Source organism: Nycticebus coucang, chromosome 2 (genome assembly GCF_027406575.1).
Source record: "Nycticebus coucang isolate mNycCou1 chromosome 2, mNycCou1.pri, whole genome shotgun sequence".
Classification (NCBI taxonomy): Eukaryota; Metazoa; Chordata; class Mammalia; order Primates; family Lorisidae; genus Nycticebus; species Nycticebus coucang.
In genome coordinates, this window is record NC_069781.1 from 44,582,975 (window position 1) to 44,599,707 (window position 16,733).

A 16,733-nucleotide genomic window follows, 5' to 3' on the forward strand; every position below is an offset into this window, starting at 1 on the left:
CTCAGAGGCCTAGGCTGCGCAAGGCAGGCTGAAGGGGTCAATCTCCAGCGCCAAGCTCGCAGAGGGGTATACCCGGCGCTTTCGAACTGCCGGCGCCGGCACTGAGGGTGCACCCTCCCTACCCCTGCATCCCAGTGGAGATTTCCGCTCGGGCTGTATGTTCTTGGGGGCTTGAGGAAGGCGAGGGTGGTGGTGATGGTGTCACCAGGGACATGCTTCCTGGGTCTTGGAAGTATAAATTCCCCCCAGCCCCTGCGCGAGGGGTTTTTCTGTATGTAACTGGGAGGGCAATAGGAATAGGAGAGGTGGAGCTGGCTGGCTTCTTCTGCCCAAAGTGGGGGTTGGGGGACTCTGGCTCGTGTTCCTCTAACGGCGATGCCGGAGGGAGGACCCTGAGAGTTGGCTCAGGGTGTGCCAGGGTGTCGGTGTGAGGCAGTCCGGGCCTGAACGTGCGGAGTGTGCGCAGGAGAGACCAAGACTGAGTGAGAGTGTGAATGAGCGATCCCAAGGGGTAGGTGCGCGCCCAGCCGCCCTAGGGGAGCGGGCGGAGTGGGTATGGGTGTGTGTGCGCCCGCGCTTGTAAGACTTGCGGTCAGGGTTGCGCGTGAAATACCGGGGCCACAGCCGTCTGGAGGGCACGCCTGAAAAAGGACGAACATGAGGGGGCCACGCGTGCCAGTGCGAGCTTGTGCGCCAGCGGGGGAGGGGGGCGCGTGCCAGCGCCTGGCGAATAGGAATGGGGGCTCACAGGCCTGCACCGGGCAAGCGTGCCCCCGCGAGTGGGCCGCGCGTGCCAAGCGCGTGAGCGTGCCAAGGCGGGGGCGCGCGGGGGCCGTGGCGGGGAGGGGTCGTGGCGCGCGGCCGCGGAGGCGCGGGGAGACAAGGCGAGAGGGGGAGGGGAGCGAGGGCGCGCGCGGCCGAGCGGGCGCCCGCGGTCACATGGGCGAGGGAAGGAGGGAGGGAGCGCGCGAGGGAGGGAGGAGGATGGGGGGGTTAAAGCCGCCGAGCGCCGAGGAGCCGGTGCAGAGCGGGCGGCGGCGGCAGCAGCAGCGGAGGCGGCGGCTCCAGCCGGCGCGGCGAGGGGCTTGGCGGTGGGAACCCGCAGCGGTGTTAGTTCGGCGCTCTCAGCCTAGGTCCCTGCCAGGGGCGGTCGAAGGGCGCGGCTCGAAGTCCGGGTGGCCCGAGGGCGCGGTGAGTATCCCGCGCCCGACCGCGCGCGGCCGGACCCTCAGACCCTCGGGCGGACAGACGGAGCTGCGGCCCCCGTTCGCGCGGGAAGAGTGAGGGGACATGCGTGGGCCCAAGGCCTGGTGGGGGACAGGAAAGTTCCTGAGAAACTTTGCCTGCAAACTCGGGGGTAGGAGTGCAGGAGAAGCGGCCCCCCACGTCCGGGCGTTTCGGGGGTTGGGCGTGGTGACGATGGTGGGGTTGGGCAGGCTACTGGAGGGAGGTTCTACATAGTGTCCCTGTTCTCCCTACCTCTCAGCTGCACTCGCGGGGGTCTGGGAAAAATTCCAGGGGTGCGGGGTGGGGAGTCGCAGTGCCCCCCCCCCACGCACCCAAAGGTGGCTCCTTTCTCTGGCGGAAATGTGGACTTTAGAGCGCCCGGGGTGTGAACGGACAGTTGTGCGTCTGCCAGTGCATGTATCCATGTGAATCCATCTGTGTGTCTGTCTACGTGAGCCTGTCTGTGGTTTTCTCTTGAGTCCGCCTGGATATATCTCCATGTAGGGGGTCTGTTTCAGTGTGTCTCTTTATAAGTCCTCCTGGTTTGTGTGAGTTCGCCCACGGTGTATCCCCAAGTGTCTTTTTGTGAGTCTGCCGGTGCGAGCCGGCCTGAGTGTCTCTGTGTTGGTCAGAGTAGTGTGTCTCCTCGTGCGTGGGGGCTGGGCCGTGGGGAGGTCATCAGACGGACAGTTCTCGCTTCTCTTCTCTCCCGAACCTCTCTCCCCCAGCATCCAGCTCTCTCTTGCTTGCTGGCTCCTTTGGTCCCCTCCCCCCATCAGAAGCTTTAGTCGGGCAGGACTATTTCACGCCTAGTTGAAAATTCAGGATTTTCTTTTTCTTTCGTCTAGTCTCTTTCTTTGAGAAATGTCTGTGTGTGTCTGTGTAGCTGGGAGCTTGTCTGCATGCCACTGTAGGAGTGTGTCTATAACACTAGTTGTTTTTTCTGAAGTACTTGGTATATTCGTGCCTGTCATTGGGCTGTAAGCAGTGAGGTGGTGGGAGTCTGAAATACTGGGCGTGTTTGTGCATCTGTAGTTGCTGTATGTCCAGGGGGCCTGAAACACCAGGTATATTTTGATGTGTTTAACTCTTAGTGTGATGTGCTATTCATGTGTGGGAATGGGCTTGAACAGTTAGAATTCAGTGGTTCTCAACCTGTGGGTCGCGACCCACAGGACCGGTATTAAGGGTGGTGGCATTAGGAAGGTTGAGAACCACTGAGTTAGATGTTCTTAGGAGTATAGGGCTAGCTAGGACTTTACTGCTGGAGAGGCCTTGTGTCTCAACCTATGGCCCCCTGTCTCCTCTGTCTCAACCCACACAAATCCTCTCAGCTGATTTCTGGGGCTCCTGGTCAAGACTGGTGAGATGGAGCTACGGTTCATAGTCTGTCAGGGCTGATACTCCAACTGAGATGCTGAGCCTTTATACGAAGACTAGGAGTTTAAATTTCACACTCAAGACTTCCTGAGGCTCTGGAATGCATGCTGAGATTCACACTTGAAAGTTAAACTCATTCTAGGGTCTTAGTTGATACTCATATGGGCTCACACTCAGAATTACACTAGGGCAATGAGACTTACACTCAGATTCACACTTACATTCTGGGGCTCATATCCAAATACATACTTCATTCCTGGGTTTACACTCAAACACACTGGAACTCTGTACTCATGCTTGGACTCACGTTGGAACTATAGGCTTATACTCAGGTTCACATTTCTGTCCTCTAGTTCATACATTTACACTGAGACCTAAAACTCATCCTCAGAATCTCACTGGGGCTCTAGGGCTCTCACTCAGACTCACACCAAGATTCTGGAGACTACTTAGATTCATACTTATGGGGACTCAGAGTCATGCTAAGACTAGGGGCTCTCATGCAGACTCATGGGGAGCCTAGGGCTCACTTAGATTCATACTCAGACCTTTAGGTTCATACTTAGATTCATGTGGGGACTCTTGGGGTCATACTTACATGGGTAACCTAGGGCTCACGCTTAGATTCATACCAGGATCTTATTGACTTGCTCAGACTCACACGAGATTCTGTGACTCATACTAAAACTCTAGTAATCACTCAAGATTCTTGCTTCCATCCTGAGATCACTTAGAGACCCAGCGTTCAGACTCAGATTTACACTATCATCCTGATGTTCATACTCACTTGGAGCTCTCCTTTGGACTTAAAAAGGGACCCCAGTACTCACACTCATCTGTAGGAGTCACCTTCACTCATACTCAGAATGCCTATAAGACCAGGGGCTCACACTTAGACTTGGCACTAGAACTCTAATGGTTACACTGACTTGTATGAGAATCCTAGGACTCAATTAGATTCACACTTCAGTCCCAGAGCTCACATTCATATTCATAGGGCTTACAGTCAGACTCAACCTGGGAAGTGGGTTCATGCTCAAATCTATACTTCCATCTTAGAGTTCACACTGACATTAGATCCAGAAACCTACATTAAATTCACCCTTCCATCATGGAGCTCACATTCAAACCCATGTGAGCCTTGTGTTATTAACAGTCCCGGTGGAATTTAGGACTCAAATATGCCTGTGCTGTCCTTCAGTTTGTGGTATTGAGGCAGTTGAGGTAAGGAACAGATTGCTACAAGACCTGTATTTTTTAAAGTGGAGAGGGCAGAGGGTACATATTTGGTCATGTTTCTCACTTGGACTGTGGGCTGATGGAGGGCGCAGTGGGAAACACTGACCCAGGCAGCTCTCTCTGCCTTTCCTTCCATAAGACTAGGCTTCCAGCAGGAAGGTCTGAATGGCTTGATGGTACAGAGGTGTCATGAACCCTTAGAATCCTCCATGTGTCATGTACATGCACATTCCCTCTTAAATAGTTTTAGACACCCTTCTGTGACAGAGAAGGCCATGTGTGAGGAAATAAGACTCCATGTCCTCCCAAGACCTCTTCCCCCACTCATCCCAATCTCCTTAGGATAGGAGGAGTGTGGAGACTAACCTGCTGTAAAAATCTTCTGGCTCTCATTTCTGTTCCAGGATGTCGAATCTGTGATTCTGAGAGTAGGTAGCCTCTATTCTGTGGTTGACAGTGTAGCTAGAGGAGAAGACTATAGCCCACCCTCTCTTTTCCCCTTTCCTCTGGCTGGAGACGGGTAAGAGGCCATGTTATGCTGTATTTCACAACGCCTCCTGGAATGCCATTTGCACCCTGATCTTGGCTGAAGGGTCCTCATTCCTGCAGGAGAATACCCAGGGTTTCCCTCTCTACTCTCCAGAAGCACAGTAGCCCTGGGGGTCCTCGGTTACAGCCAGCCCTGGAACTCTACCTGCCCTAGAGATACTACCCTGGACTTTATATGCCTTTCTGCATTGGAGACCACTGGGGCTGCCTGAGGTACACTGTCCTTTTGCTCCCCGTCTCTTATGGGCGCCCATGGGAGCCCACACAGGGACATAGCCCTGCAGTCTCCACCCCCAGGCTGAAATGGCTGGATTGTAACTATTCCCTGTCTCTGAAGGGGACACATGCTCTCCAGTCCCCCTGTGGGGATGGGGGGCTTAGAGGCAAGGCGCCCTGCTCTCTGCACCCCCATGGCGAGTTGAAGTGTAAATGAATAGGAAACATATGGAGTGGATTTTCTTTGAAATGCAGATGGGTTGGGGGGAACCATGTGTGCCTGGTTTGGGGGGTCCTGGAGAGCAAGGAGGCTGAGAAGAGAGAGCTGACCCCCTCCTCCAGACCCACTGTGGGGCAAGTTTAGCAGGAGACCTCAGCTGTGTAAACTCCTGTGGCCCTGGGTGACCATACCCACAAGGGCTCCCAGCTTCCTGGGAGGAGAGGCTGGGGAGGCCAGTGGTCCCTGGGGGCAGAGAGAACTGAGGTCATCGCCCCCCCCTTTACCTCTGCAGAGGGTAAAGATAGCCCTCAAAGCACAGAGCTGTGCTGGGTTTGGGGTCACCAGCACTAGGAGCTCTGGGGGCCAAAGGGTGGAAGGAGGAGCTCAAGCAGATGTGGGGGAAGAGCTAGATCCTGCTGCTGTGGGCATCCAGCTCCCAGAAGCGGGGCTAAAGCTCAGAGAAGGGACTGAAGTCAGACTATGGTAGTGTCTTGTGCTTAGTGGAAGGGTCCCATCTGGGTTTAGGAATGGACTGAAGCGTCCTCAGTCCTGCAGGGAGACAGATTTCTCCAGACCCTATCATACCTCTTATACTTTCCCCACACTACACTTAGCAAAGTTGCATACTAGTTGCCTATGTGCCCATATGCCTGTGGGACCCAGGAATTGGGTCTGCCTTGCTCACCACTGTAGCCCTTCTGCCTCAGTACAGACCTGGTACACAGTAGGAGGACAGTATTGAGTGAGCACTACATCCTTTTCTCCCTCATCAGACTGGGTATTCCTTGTATGCAGAAGCACATCTTTGGCTCCCCACACAGTGCCTAGCAAGGGTATAGGTGCACAATAAACGTTGAGGGAAGAATTGTTGGGTGGACAAAACATTGAGAGGGGACCCTCTGATGTTTGTGGCTTGAGATCCAACAGTCACTGTTGTATTCTTCTTGTCTGGCTCAAAGGAACCCTGAGTGATTTTCAGGCTAGAGTACAGGAAGGACTTTCCTTCACTCAGGGAAGTTCAGAGGATAGATTCTTTCTTCCTTTGGAAAGGTCTGGACGAGGGGCAGGGCAATAACCCTGATTCTGTAGCAGGGGCAAGGGTTACTCTGTCCTCTCCTTTTCCCCCATGTGGTTGTGAGTGTGCCCCAAAGTCTGAGTTTCTTGGACTCTAGCCACAGGAGTGGACCCCATCTCTGAGCCTCCAAGCCTGAGCTCTGAGGCTGTGTAGCTAATGCAGCCACCACAGACTCTCTGTATTGGTTATTAACATCTGAGAACACAGGATTCAGATCCTAAAAATACTCTGTCCAGCGAGAGCCCAGGAGTTGTCTGCGTGGTCTGGTGTCAGATAGAGATGGAGACACAGGAAAGACATATCTTTACCCAGTGCCAGGAAAGACTGGGAGAGTGTATGGGTGTGGGGAAACTGAGGCAGCATACATAGGAGATGCACAGAAGTCAAAACCTTTATTTCATATGGAGCAAAGATTTATAAAATTACTGGTGTCTATTAGTCAAATTATGGCAACATTTAGGGTAATCTATTATCCTACACTGCAGATAATTTCTTTCTTAGAGAGTCTGGAGATAGATCTGATATTACCCATAAAAATCAAGGAGTCAGGGGGCGGCGCCTGTGGCTCAATGGGTAGGGCGCTGGCCCCATATACCGAGGGTAGCAGTTTCAAACCCAGCTCCAGCCAAACTGCAAACAAAAAATAGCCAGGCGTTGTGGCGGGCGCCTGTAGTCCCAGCTACTCAGGAGGCTGAGGCAAGAGAATCGCCTAAGCCAAAGAGCTGGAGGTTGCTGTGAGCTGTGATTTCACAGCACTCTACTATGGGCGATAAAGTGAGCTGTCTCTAAAAAAAAAAAAAAAAAAAAAATCAAGGAGTCAGTAGGAACCATTTCAAGTCCAGCTTCAGGATATTCCAAAATAGGAGTGTGGCAAACAATACAAAAATCTTCCCCAAGTATCTTTTTCTAAGCCACTGACCCCATCCCTACCTCCTGAGAACCCTTCTTTGCAGCTAGAATCCCAATGAGGTTCTTCAGACTCCCTTTTATAGCCCTCTACCTTGCTTCTAACTCCCAGCCCTTTGTGTAGCCACTCTCCCTGGGAGAAGGGAGCTGCGTGGTGGTCCCAAAAAGGCAAGAAGAGCCCAGAGTCAGAGGGCAGATGCCGTGTGACCTTGGCCCATGAGCTGACCTTTCTGGGCTCCTCCGTGAAATCGCGAGATGGGGGGGCTGAGCCCTGGCCCAAGCCTGGAGAAAAGGCGGTTTTGGAACTGATCCAGGCCCCTGACGTCAATGACTCTCCAAATAATGGAATCAATATTGGGGGGGGGGGGCAAGCGTGAACCAGGCCCCAGCGATGAGAAACAGATCAGCACAAACCCACAGCTGATTCTGATAGAGCTGCCTTGGAGAACTCGGGTGGGAGGCCTGGAAGGAGGTGGACCTAGATGGGGGGTGCTCAGGAATGGGGAGGTGGAGCCACCAAGTGTCCAAAGTGTGAGGGTACACAAGTGGGCAGAGACACCGGCTGCTTGGGGCTGGAATGATGGGGTGAGGGTTTCTGTCCTGGTCTTTTCCTCCTTTGAGCCTATGGGAATCCAAGGTAGATGAAGGGTGGATGGAGACTTCTTTCAGACAGTGAGTGATAAACAGTGGGGAAGGGGAGCTCATCTCCCTGCCTTCTAGAAGTAGGCCCCTAAGCTGTATTAGGGCTCACAGGTGAGACCTAAGTGATATGATCTTTTGGGCATTAATGTTAATCCAAGATAGAGAGATGGGAGTCTGGCCTCCTCCATCAGCGCCAGTTCCCTCAGCCTCTTAGCAGGTGAGGATGGAGGGGGCCATGGGGTCCATGGAGGGCTTGCCTGGCAGCAGCTGACAAAAAACAGGAAGAAGGACTGTGGGACCGGCTGTAATTATGGGGCATTTATTATTAATCAGATGAAATTGCTAGAAGCAGCTGGTGTAATGTGCGTAGCAATACAGATTGCATGCTTCCCCCCAACACGCACACACGTACACATGCCACACGTAGCCTGAGCCTTGCTTGCTTTGACAATTTTTTTCTCATAAAGGTTGGTTGGATCTGTGAGTGTTTCTGTGTCTGAGCATATTGGAGTATATCTGCATGCATTTTATCATGTCAGCGTGTACCCTCCTCTACCTCTATTGTCTCCTTTTCTGACTATCTCTGTCATTGTTTGGCCTGATGTGTATCTGTCTTCCTCTTTATCTCCCTCTCTTTGGGCCTAAGTCTTGGTAAGTCTGTATCTGTCACCATCAGTCAACCTGTCTCTAATACATTGTTTCGGGGTTTTGGGCATTCTCTCCCTGATTGTTGATGTCTCTAGACAGGATTGGATGGTAAGGAGTCCTTTTCTCGTGGTATGTGTTTAAGCACCTAATCACACCTTTGGTAGATACATCTGGAACCTGTGTTTTTTAGAGCAGAGGTGGGGGAAGCAGTTGGACCCTGAGGATTCCCTGGGGTTTGTAGAAGGGGAGAGGTCTGTTGAGTGGCTGGAGTCCATAGAAGCAACATCAGCTCCCTTACCACCTACCAGTTGTGTGAATTTGGACAAGCTGCTTTTGCTGTCTGAGCCTCAGTTTACTCATCTGTAAAATGGAAACAGGATTACCACTGTATTGTTTTCTTAATTTTTATTTATTTATTTTGAAACAGAGTCTCACTTTGTCACCCCCGGTAGAGTGCTGTGGCATCATAGGTCACAGCAACCTCCGACTCTTGGGCTCTCCCAAGTAGCTGGGACTACAGGCACCTGCCACAACCTCCGGCTATTTTTAGAGATGGGGTCTCGCTCTAGTTCAGGCTGGTCTTGAACTAGTGAGCTCAAGCAAGCACCTGCCTTGGCATTCCTGAGTGCTGGGATTACAGGTGTGAGCCACTGAGCCAAGCCTAACTGAAGGTTATTTTGGTGATTCAGTACACAAATGTAAGTTTAAGTACTTATCACAATGTGTAGCTAATCAAGTACTAGCTGCTATTATTATTATTATTTGGAAAGGCATTGTGCAGGTGGGACTTTGGAGCTAGATGTGAACTCAAATCTAGGCTCTGGAACTGTGTGGTCTTGGGCAAGACATTCTTGACTCTGTTTCCTTAGCTGTCAGATGGGAAAAATGACAGACCCTACTTCATGGAGAAGTTATGAGAATTAAATGAGATAATATATATAAAGTTCCAGGGCGGTGCCTGTGGCTCACTGGATAGGGTGCTGGCTGCCTATACCGAGGGTGGCAGGTTCAAACCCAGCTCCAGCCAAACTGCAACAAAAAATAGCTGGGCGTTCTGGCGGGTACCTGTAGTCCCAGTTACTTGAGAAGCTGGAGCAAGAGAATTGCCTAAGCCCAGGAGTTGGAGGTTTCTGTGAGCTGTGATGCCACGGCACTCTACCAAGGGCGATAAATTGAGACTCTGTCTCAAAAAAAAAAAAATAAATAAAGTTCCACTGATAAGGAAGATGTTATGATATTGGGTGTTTATGCCATGTCTGTGACTTGTGACTGTGAATTTGTGTGTGAGGTTGTATGTGATATGGAGATGCCTGTGTCTGTGAACTGGTTGTGTGAGAATTCTGGATTGTCTGTGAGTGTGTATCTGTGTGTAAATTATTAAGTCACTGTCTTCTGGCCTTCCTTTGCCCCTGTGGTTCAGAACCTAAAGCAAGCAAGGGGCACTGGAAGAAATCTGTACTACTCCCAACTTTTCTTCTTCCAGACATTTATCTGCTGCTTGCCTCAGTCTCCCCTTCTCACAGTGGGATTGTGAGTATAGAATGAGCTCTGAATTAGACTAAGGCCTGTGGTTCCTCTATGATCTCTTATTTATATCCTTTGCCTTTCTAGAATCCAACCTTGTCACATCATCTCATCCCCTTGGTTTTGGAAGTCCTAGGAAGAGTTTGGTTTGGAGGAGGAGGAGAAGGACATTGATGTGTTTGGTGTACAGCCAGTAGTGAAGAGGTAGGTTCTGAGGGCCCAGGTGGGGCAGGTCTAGCTCAGGGCATCTAGCAGGTGCAGTGGGGCTGTAGATCTGAGGGAATGAGTGAATCAGGACCTGAAATCCTTTCTTCCTCCTGAGGTTTTGGATTCAGATGGGCTGGTCTTTTATGTCCCCATTATAGGTCCAGGGAAGGGAAGAGACTAATCTAGGGTCATATAGTCAGGGGGAAAACCAGGTCAGGAAACCGGATTCTACCCTCAGGGGGCTGAATCTCAGATATCTTTCTACTTCAGTATCCTCAGTTTTCCTCTCTGCCTTGATTGGGGTAATAGCTAGGCTTGCAGGAGATGGGATAGGAGGTCAGAAAGTACAGAATCTTCTGGGGCCAGCTGTGGGGCCTGACTCTCTCTGCCTCTCATTCAGGCAAGGCCAGGCCCCTGGATTGGCAGCCCGGGGGTGGGGGCATCCAAGGATTGAGGCATTGGAGCGGAACGGAAAGGCCTATTGTCCAAAACCCGCCAGAGGCCCACAAAGGCTGGCCAAGCTTTTCATCTCAGCTCTCAAACAGACTGGCCATTTTCCTGGCTTGGGGAGGGGGCACTAACACTTCAGAACTAGGACTGGGGTGTTGTTGATGGTGAAGTAAGGTACCCCAGGCTGACACATAAAAGGAGTTTAAGATGAAGCTGGGGCTCAGGATAGATGGAAGGGAGGCCTAAGATGGCCATAGAGAGTTAAGCTTTTCACCTCACTGTTCCCAGAGGAATCAAGAACATGTGGGTAGGTATCTTATCAAAGTTCAGAGTAGGATGAGGCTGGGAAGTGGATTTACAGAATGATAGGTAATATTTATGGGGGCATACTGGGAAAGATCTAATAGCTTATTGGGAAAGTGGGCTACTGAGCTTTGAGGCATATAATCCTCTCCCCCAAATTGGGAACATCTTGAGGACAGGACCTGGAGAGGAGAGGGATACTGATCTTGGGAAAGAACAGGCTTTCTGCAGCAGGAGGGACTGAGGCCAGATAGCAGGAAGGACTTCCTGCCAGTGAACAGTAGCTCAGATGCCCTGACCCTATTCCTGGCGATCTCAGAGGATCACTGAGAGCAGGGGAGCTGGAGAACACCCCAGGGGCTTAGGCTGAGGCAGCTTCTATGGGGGCCAAGGAGGAGGCTGGGAAGGGAGGAGTTGGCAGTTCCGTCCACCTTCCCCCAACAGCACCTCAGCACCACTTCAAAAACAGCTTTTTAATTTAACAAAGTGGATGAAAAACTGTTTTTGGAAATAAAAGGTATCTGCTGTCTCCTAGGCTAGCACTCTGCCCATTGCAGAGAACCTGTCTCTGGTGTTTTCCCCAGTGCTGGTGGCTCCTTTCCTCTCCATCTCTGTTTGTTTCTGCTCTTGTCCCCCCAGCTTCCCTTTGGCCTCTCATCACCCTCTCTCTCTCCATCTTGGCCTCTGAGGGAGTCTCACCCTCAGTGATGTCTCTGTATTTCATTCTGTCTCTCCTCTCCGGGTCTCTCTCTTCCGAGGCCCATCTCTCTCTCCTGATTGTCTCTGTCTCCTAGCCTGTCTCAATCTCTGTCTCCCTCCACCCCCCTCCTTCTCCCCCAACCCCAGCTCTAAATGGGTCTATTTAAAACGCTCAACGCTGCCAAGTCAGAAAAGCGTCTCCTGATAAAGCACATTAGGCGGAGGGAGGGAGGAGAAGGGAGGGGGGAACGGCGGGCGGATGGATTGATCCAAGCCCGTAACCCCATTAATCAGGCAGCGTAGATCCCCCTCCCTCCCCCAGCTTCAGCCCCTTCTGAGCTAAAAGCCCCTTAAATATTTATCCCCCCTCTCCCATGGGGCTAAGGGAGGGGTGTGTGGCCCTTGGTGTGAGCATCCCCAGCTGCCTTGTGCCCCTACCCTGTGAGCTTGTGCACGTGTGCAGTGCTCATATGTACATGCACGGGTATACGTACCTGACAAGCCCTGAGGGCCCAGCTGTTAACTTGCCCCTCACCCTCAGGGCAGCCTGGTCTCTTGTGCAGTCTCTGGGGACTCTAGGAGTTTGGCTATGTTCTTGTCCTCCTGAAAGGGGGTGGGAGGTGGAATGCAGGATGGGGAGAGCCTAGGGGGTCAGTTGGAGTCCACATCTCCTCCAAACACAGAAATTAATTAGAGAACTGGGTGGCATTGCAGTATCATTCCCAGAGGGCAGGACTATGAACCTGAGGTTCAATTTCCAGATTCTTCCAAATTCACGTTACAGGAAATAACTTGGAGAATAACGTCAGGAGTGGGGGGCGCCTTGCTCCTAAAGTGTATAAAGGTAACTTGGAAGGCTGGCTGAAGTTCTCCCTTTATCACCTCAGAAGGCAGGAATATGATCTGGATGTGGGTTGGGGGCCGCCATACCCTAACAATGTGGGAGGATGACCTGGGCTTTGGTGGGGGGTATCCCCATCATTTCCAGAGAGTGGGAAGGTGGCCCAGAGCTGGGACTGGGTCCCACATCTCACTGCTTGCTGATACCCCCAAGCAGCAGGGGTCAGCCATGAGACGGGCATTGGTCCACCCAAGTTGGCCTGCGGCAACTTCGCCTTGGGCGGGAGGGATGGGAGGCCCCGGCTGCCCCTGAATGTGAGGAGGGGCCCGACCCAGATCCCAGAGGGTCCCCTCTCCCTCCCTTCCCCCAGCATCAAGTGCCACATCTCCTCCTGACTCAGACAATTAGATTCAAAGGATGACCTCACTGCATGCCGTCCCTCACTCGCTCCCTCCGCTAGCTCGCTTGCTCGTTCGCTCGCTGCGCGCTCCTTCCTCCCCTCCTCCCGGCGCTCGGCTCGCTGCGTCGCTCGCTCGCGGCTGGGCCCGCGTCGCTCACAGCCCTGCCCTTCGCCCGCCCGCGGGGACTGTGGGGGGGGGAGGGCGTGGGCGCTGCTCCTGCCTCCCGGGGTAGCGCCGACGGCCGGGGCTCCAGCCCTGAGCCCCGGGAACCAATGCTTGCTGGCGACCGGGCGGACCCACGGAGCGCCAGAGGCACCGACGGGGCGCCTGCCTGGGGACCCAGGTCAGTGGCTGCAGGGCTGAAGGACTTGTCACCCCTGCTGCCTCCGAGACGCCCCCACCCGCGCCCGCCAGCCCGCCTCGGCGCTTCCCGCTCCTTTCTCGGCCCCCGCCCCCCACGGCTGCTCGGCGCGCTCCCCCTGCCAAGCTGTCTCTCTTCTCTTCTCTTCTCTTTCTCTCTCTCCAGCCCCCCTGCCTCTGCAGCCGGTGGGAGGGACTGGGACTTCCTGAGGTCCCAGGGATGGGGCCGGGGCCCATTGGCTGCAATCGGACCAGGCCTCTGAGAGGGGAGGGGGCTCTGGCTGTGTCCATCAACCTGGGGGAGGGGTCCATCGCCTGGGTGGGAGGAGGCTACAGAGAGAGGGGCCCAGGGTGTGGGGGTGACATCTAGACAGAGGAGATGACATGCTCCTGATATCTTTCTTTTCTCACATCCTGTGGGCCTCTTGCCTGGTTTCATTTGATCCCCAAAGCCTCACTTCGTTTGTCCACACCTCTTAGCTAACTTTAGTCCCCACTACCTGGTTTCATTTGGCCCCTACAGCCTACCTTGTTTTGGGTCTTATCACCTGGTTTCCTTACATCTTGCTGCCTGGGTTCTTTTGTCTTCACTGCCTACTTTCCATAAGCCCCTGTCACCTGGCTTTATGCAGTGGTCCCTGCCTGGTTTCCTTAGGTCCTGCTGCTTGGTGATGCCATATCAGTATCCTTTAGGATAGGGGGATCAGAGCCCCAACTACATCTGAGGTAGCAAGAATGTTGACAGCACTGCCCATCGTTCTTGGGTTGGGGCCTAGCCAACACAGCCTGGATTCCATCCTGCCTGGACAGCGACTTTAGCAACTCAGCTTCTGCTCCTGTGATGAAGGGCTGGGCTGCAGGGTCTAAGGACACTTTAGGACTCTTCTCCTCAGTGGTTAGTTAGGGGACTCTGACTGCTGCCCTTCTGCTGCAGGGGATCTAGCTTCTCTGTAAGGCAGGGGGGTTGCAAGGCTGAGGTCAATGTCCCATCTCCTTGCTGTCCTGCCCCTTCCTCAGCTAGGCCTGACATCTGGGTGCCCTGTAGACAGTTATGGGCATGGAGAGGTTTTGAAGAGGCCTAAGATCACATAGCAAATAGGCTAGAATGAGAGCTGCTACTTATCTTCATCCTGGAGAAAAGGGGATTCATAGGGGAGGCAGGGCCTGGGGAGTTGCTGGGGTCTTTTAGCTCATGCTGCTACCAGTGCCACCATATCTCTCACCTAGGAGCTTTCTCACCCCTCCTATCTTGTATAGATCTCCCCAGTGTGGTGGCTCATACCTGAATTCCTAGCACTCCAGGAGGCTGAGGCAGGTTCTGGCTCTTTCAGAAGACCATCTTCAGTTTTTTTGTCACAAAACTGGTGGATCCCTTGAGTTCGAAAGTTTGAGACCAGCCTGAGCAAGAGTGAGACGCTGCTCTACTAAAAATAGAAAAACTAGCCAGGCATTGTGGTAGGCATCTGTAGTCCCATCTACTTGGGAGGTTGAGGCAAGGAGGATTGCTTGAGCCCAGAAATCTCAGATTGCTGTGAGCTAGGTTGACACCATAGCACTCACCCCAGGTGTCAGAGTAAGACTATCTCAGAAAAAAAAAAAAAGTAGAGTTAGGGGAAGAAGCTGTCTTGTCTATTTTCTCACTTTTTTTTTTCTTTTTTTTTGAGACAGAGCCTCACTTTATTGCCCTTGGTAGAGTGTTGTGGCATCATAGCTCATAGCAACCTCAGACTCTTGGGCTCAAGCGATTCTCTTGCCTCAGTCTCCCGAGTAGCTAGGACTACAGGCGCCCTCCACAATGCCCTCCTATTACAGTTTTAGAGATGGGGGTCTTGGATTTGCTCAGGCTGGTCTTGAACCTATGAGCTCAGGCAGTCCATCTGCCTCAGCTGCCCAGAGTGTTAGTATTACAGGCATGAGCCATCGCACCCCCAGGCTGTTTTCTCACTTTTTATGGACAAAGTTCCTCCTTTCCTTTTCCTTCTTGCCTTCTGCAACCCTGGGCTTTATCTCTCCCGTTAAGTACAGCTAGGCAGTCTGAGGTCCCAGCATGGTGTGACTGTCTAAATGTATATCTGGGTATCTACCATTGCTGCGTGTGGGGTGTGAGAGGCTGAGGGTGACTGGGGGCTCTCTGACTTTCTGGAGGTGTACGATGGTGTCTGTGTGGAAGGCTGGGTGTTCTGAGTGCGTGATGATATCCATATGTGAGACCTTGTCTGTGTGAGGGAGTCTGTGTGTGTATGTGTGTGACTGTAACTACAGTGTGTATGTGCACATACACCAGCATGCACAAGTTTGTGGCAGCGGTTGTCCATGTGGGAGGCTGTGATGTGTGGCCATGATGGTAGACCCTGAATGCCAGTGTCTGCAAGAGGCTGCCTGGGTATGTCTGTAAAGCTCCGGAGGCTGTGTGTATGAGGAGGTGGGGGGTTGTGGGAGCTCTGCTTGGTGGTAATAAGAGTTCAAGTATGTGCTACATCTTGGGGTGAAGTGAGCTTTGGGTCTTGTGTGACCCAAGTGGCTGGTGTGTGCGTGAGCATGTGTGCGCTCATATTCATGCCTGTGTTTACCCATCAGGAACAGATTGCTTGGGCTTCCCACTGTGAACAGGGGAGGAGGGGGGAGGAAGGATGATTTGCTCTTGCCCAGCAGACCAGAAGGTTCCTCAGAAGTAGCATGCACAGTGTGCATGCATGTGAAGAGGGCACAGAGAATAGAACACACGACAGTTGAAGCTTCTGTCCCCCCCCGCCCCCCAACTCTGGCTCTGTCAGAAACACCATCTTCATTTTTTTTGTCACAAGCCAGTGTTTCACATGAATTGCTGCCACCCTTGTGGGTGTGTATGTGTACAATCTTGCATCATGGGCCTCTGTGTGTGTATTTAAGGATGTGTCTGCAACCAAGTAGTGGTGGGGCCCTGTGGAGTGTGGTAGGAGATGTTGAAGCAAACAGGTCTTTGTTCCGGCCCTTCAAGTCTGGAAAACCATTCTGTCCATCCTTCTGTCTCCATGGATGCCCTTCCAGCCTCCTTCCTGCTCCCAAGGAGGTCTTTCAGCCTCCTTCCTACCCTCCTCTTCTGCTGTGGGCATTCCCTACCTTACCCCCAAACTAAGGGAAGTCTCCTTCAGCCCTACTGCCTTGCCCATCCCCCACTTTTCATGGAGTTCTTCCAGCTGTCTAACCTGCTGCTAGAGCATTCCATCTCTCCAAGAGAAGCAGAACCCCACTCCCCATAGACTTAACCTGACTTAACCTGGTCCTTTCCAGGGTGGAGTGGTCCTCCTGATTCTTCTGGAAGCCAGGAGAGACTAGACTGGTCTTGGGTATTGGGCACTTATGCTTCAGGTTCTGTGAAGCTGTCCAGAGCTCATGTGTTCAAAGAGAGTATATGAATTTATCTTCCCCTTCCTGCTCCCTATTAGGAGACAGGGGAATGGACCAGATGATTTTTGAGGGCAAAAGCTCAGTCCTTCCACATCTGGAGGGCTGCTTAAGCACAGGCTTGCATGCGTGTGTATATATAAGCCTATGCACAGGTTACCAGATAGCATGCAGGGCCCTGAGTGGAGCTTCACATGTGGGCACAGCCTGGTGGGACAGATTCCTATCTCTCCAGGACATCTCCCCAGCTGCCTAGCCAGGCCCATCATGAGAAGGCCGCAGACTCCCCTGACAATACTCCTGCACAGACGTGCAGCAGGGCATGCACATACTGATCTCAGGGTCCCCACGGTGCAAGAGGCTGGGAGCGGGGGGGTTTGAGCACTCAAAAGTCTAGGCCACTGCCAAAATCCATTGGAATCTTGTCCCCCCCCAGGCCCCTATCTCCGGCTGTGGAGATCA

General features: G+C 52.8%; 1 protein-coding gene across 9 annotated transcripts in view; it reads left to right on the forward strand.

Annotated features, from left to right (window-relative positions):
- The first annotated feature begins 414 nt into the window (after window positions 1–414).
- The window catches only part of CNTFR (ciliary neurotrophic factor receptor), a 40,702-nt gene continuing 24,383 nt past the window's right edge, over window positions 415–16,733 (forward strand). For 3 of the 9 annotated variants that reach the window (XM_053570213.1, XM_053570191.1, XM_053570151.1), the window contains exons 1-2: window positions 1,005–1,191; window positions 9,714–9,830. The gene's annotated coding sequence lies outside the window, so the exon portion shown is untranslated. The other 6 variants (XM_053570221.1, XM_053570163.1, XM_053570181.1 and 3 more) reach the window with 5 other exon arrangements.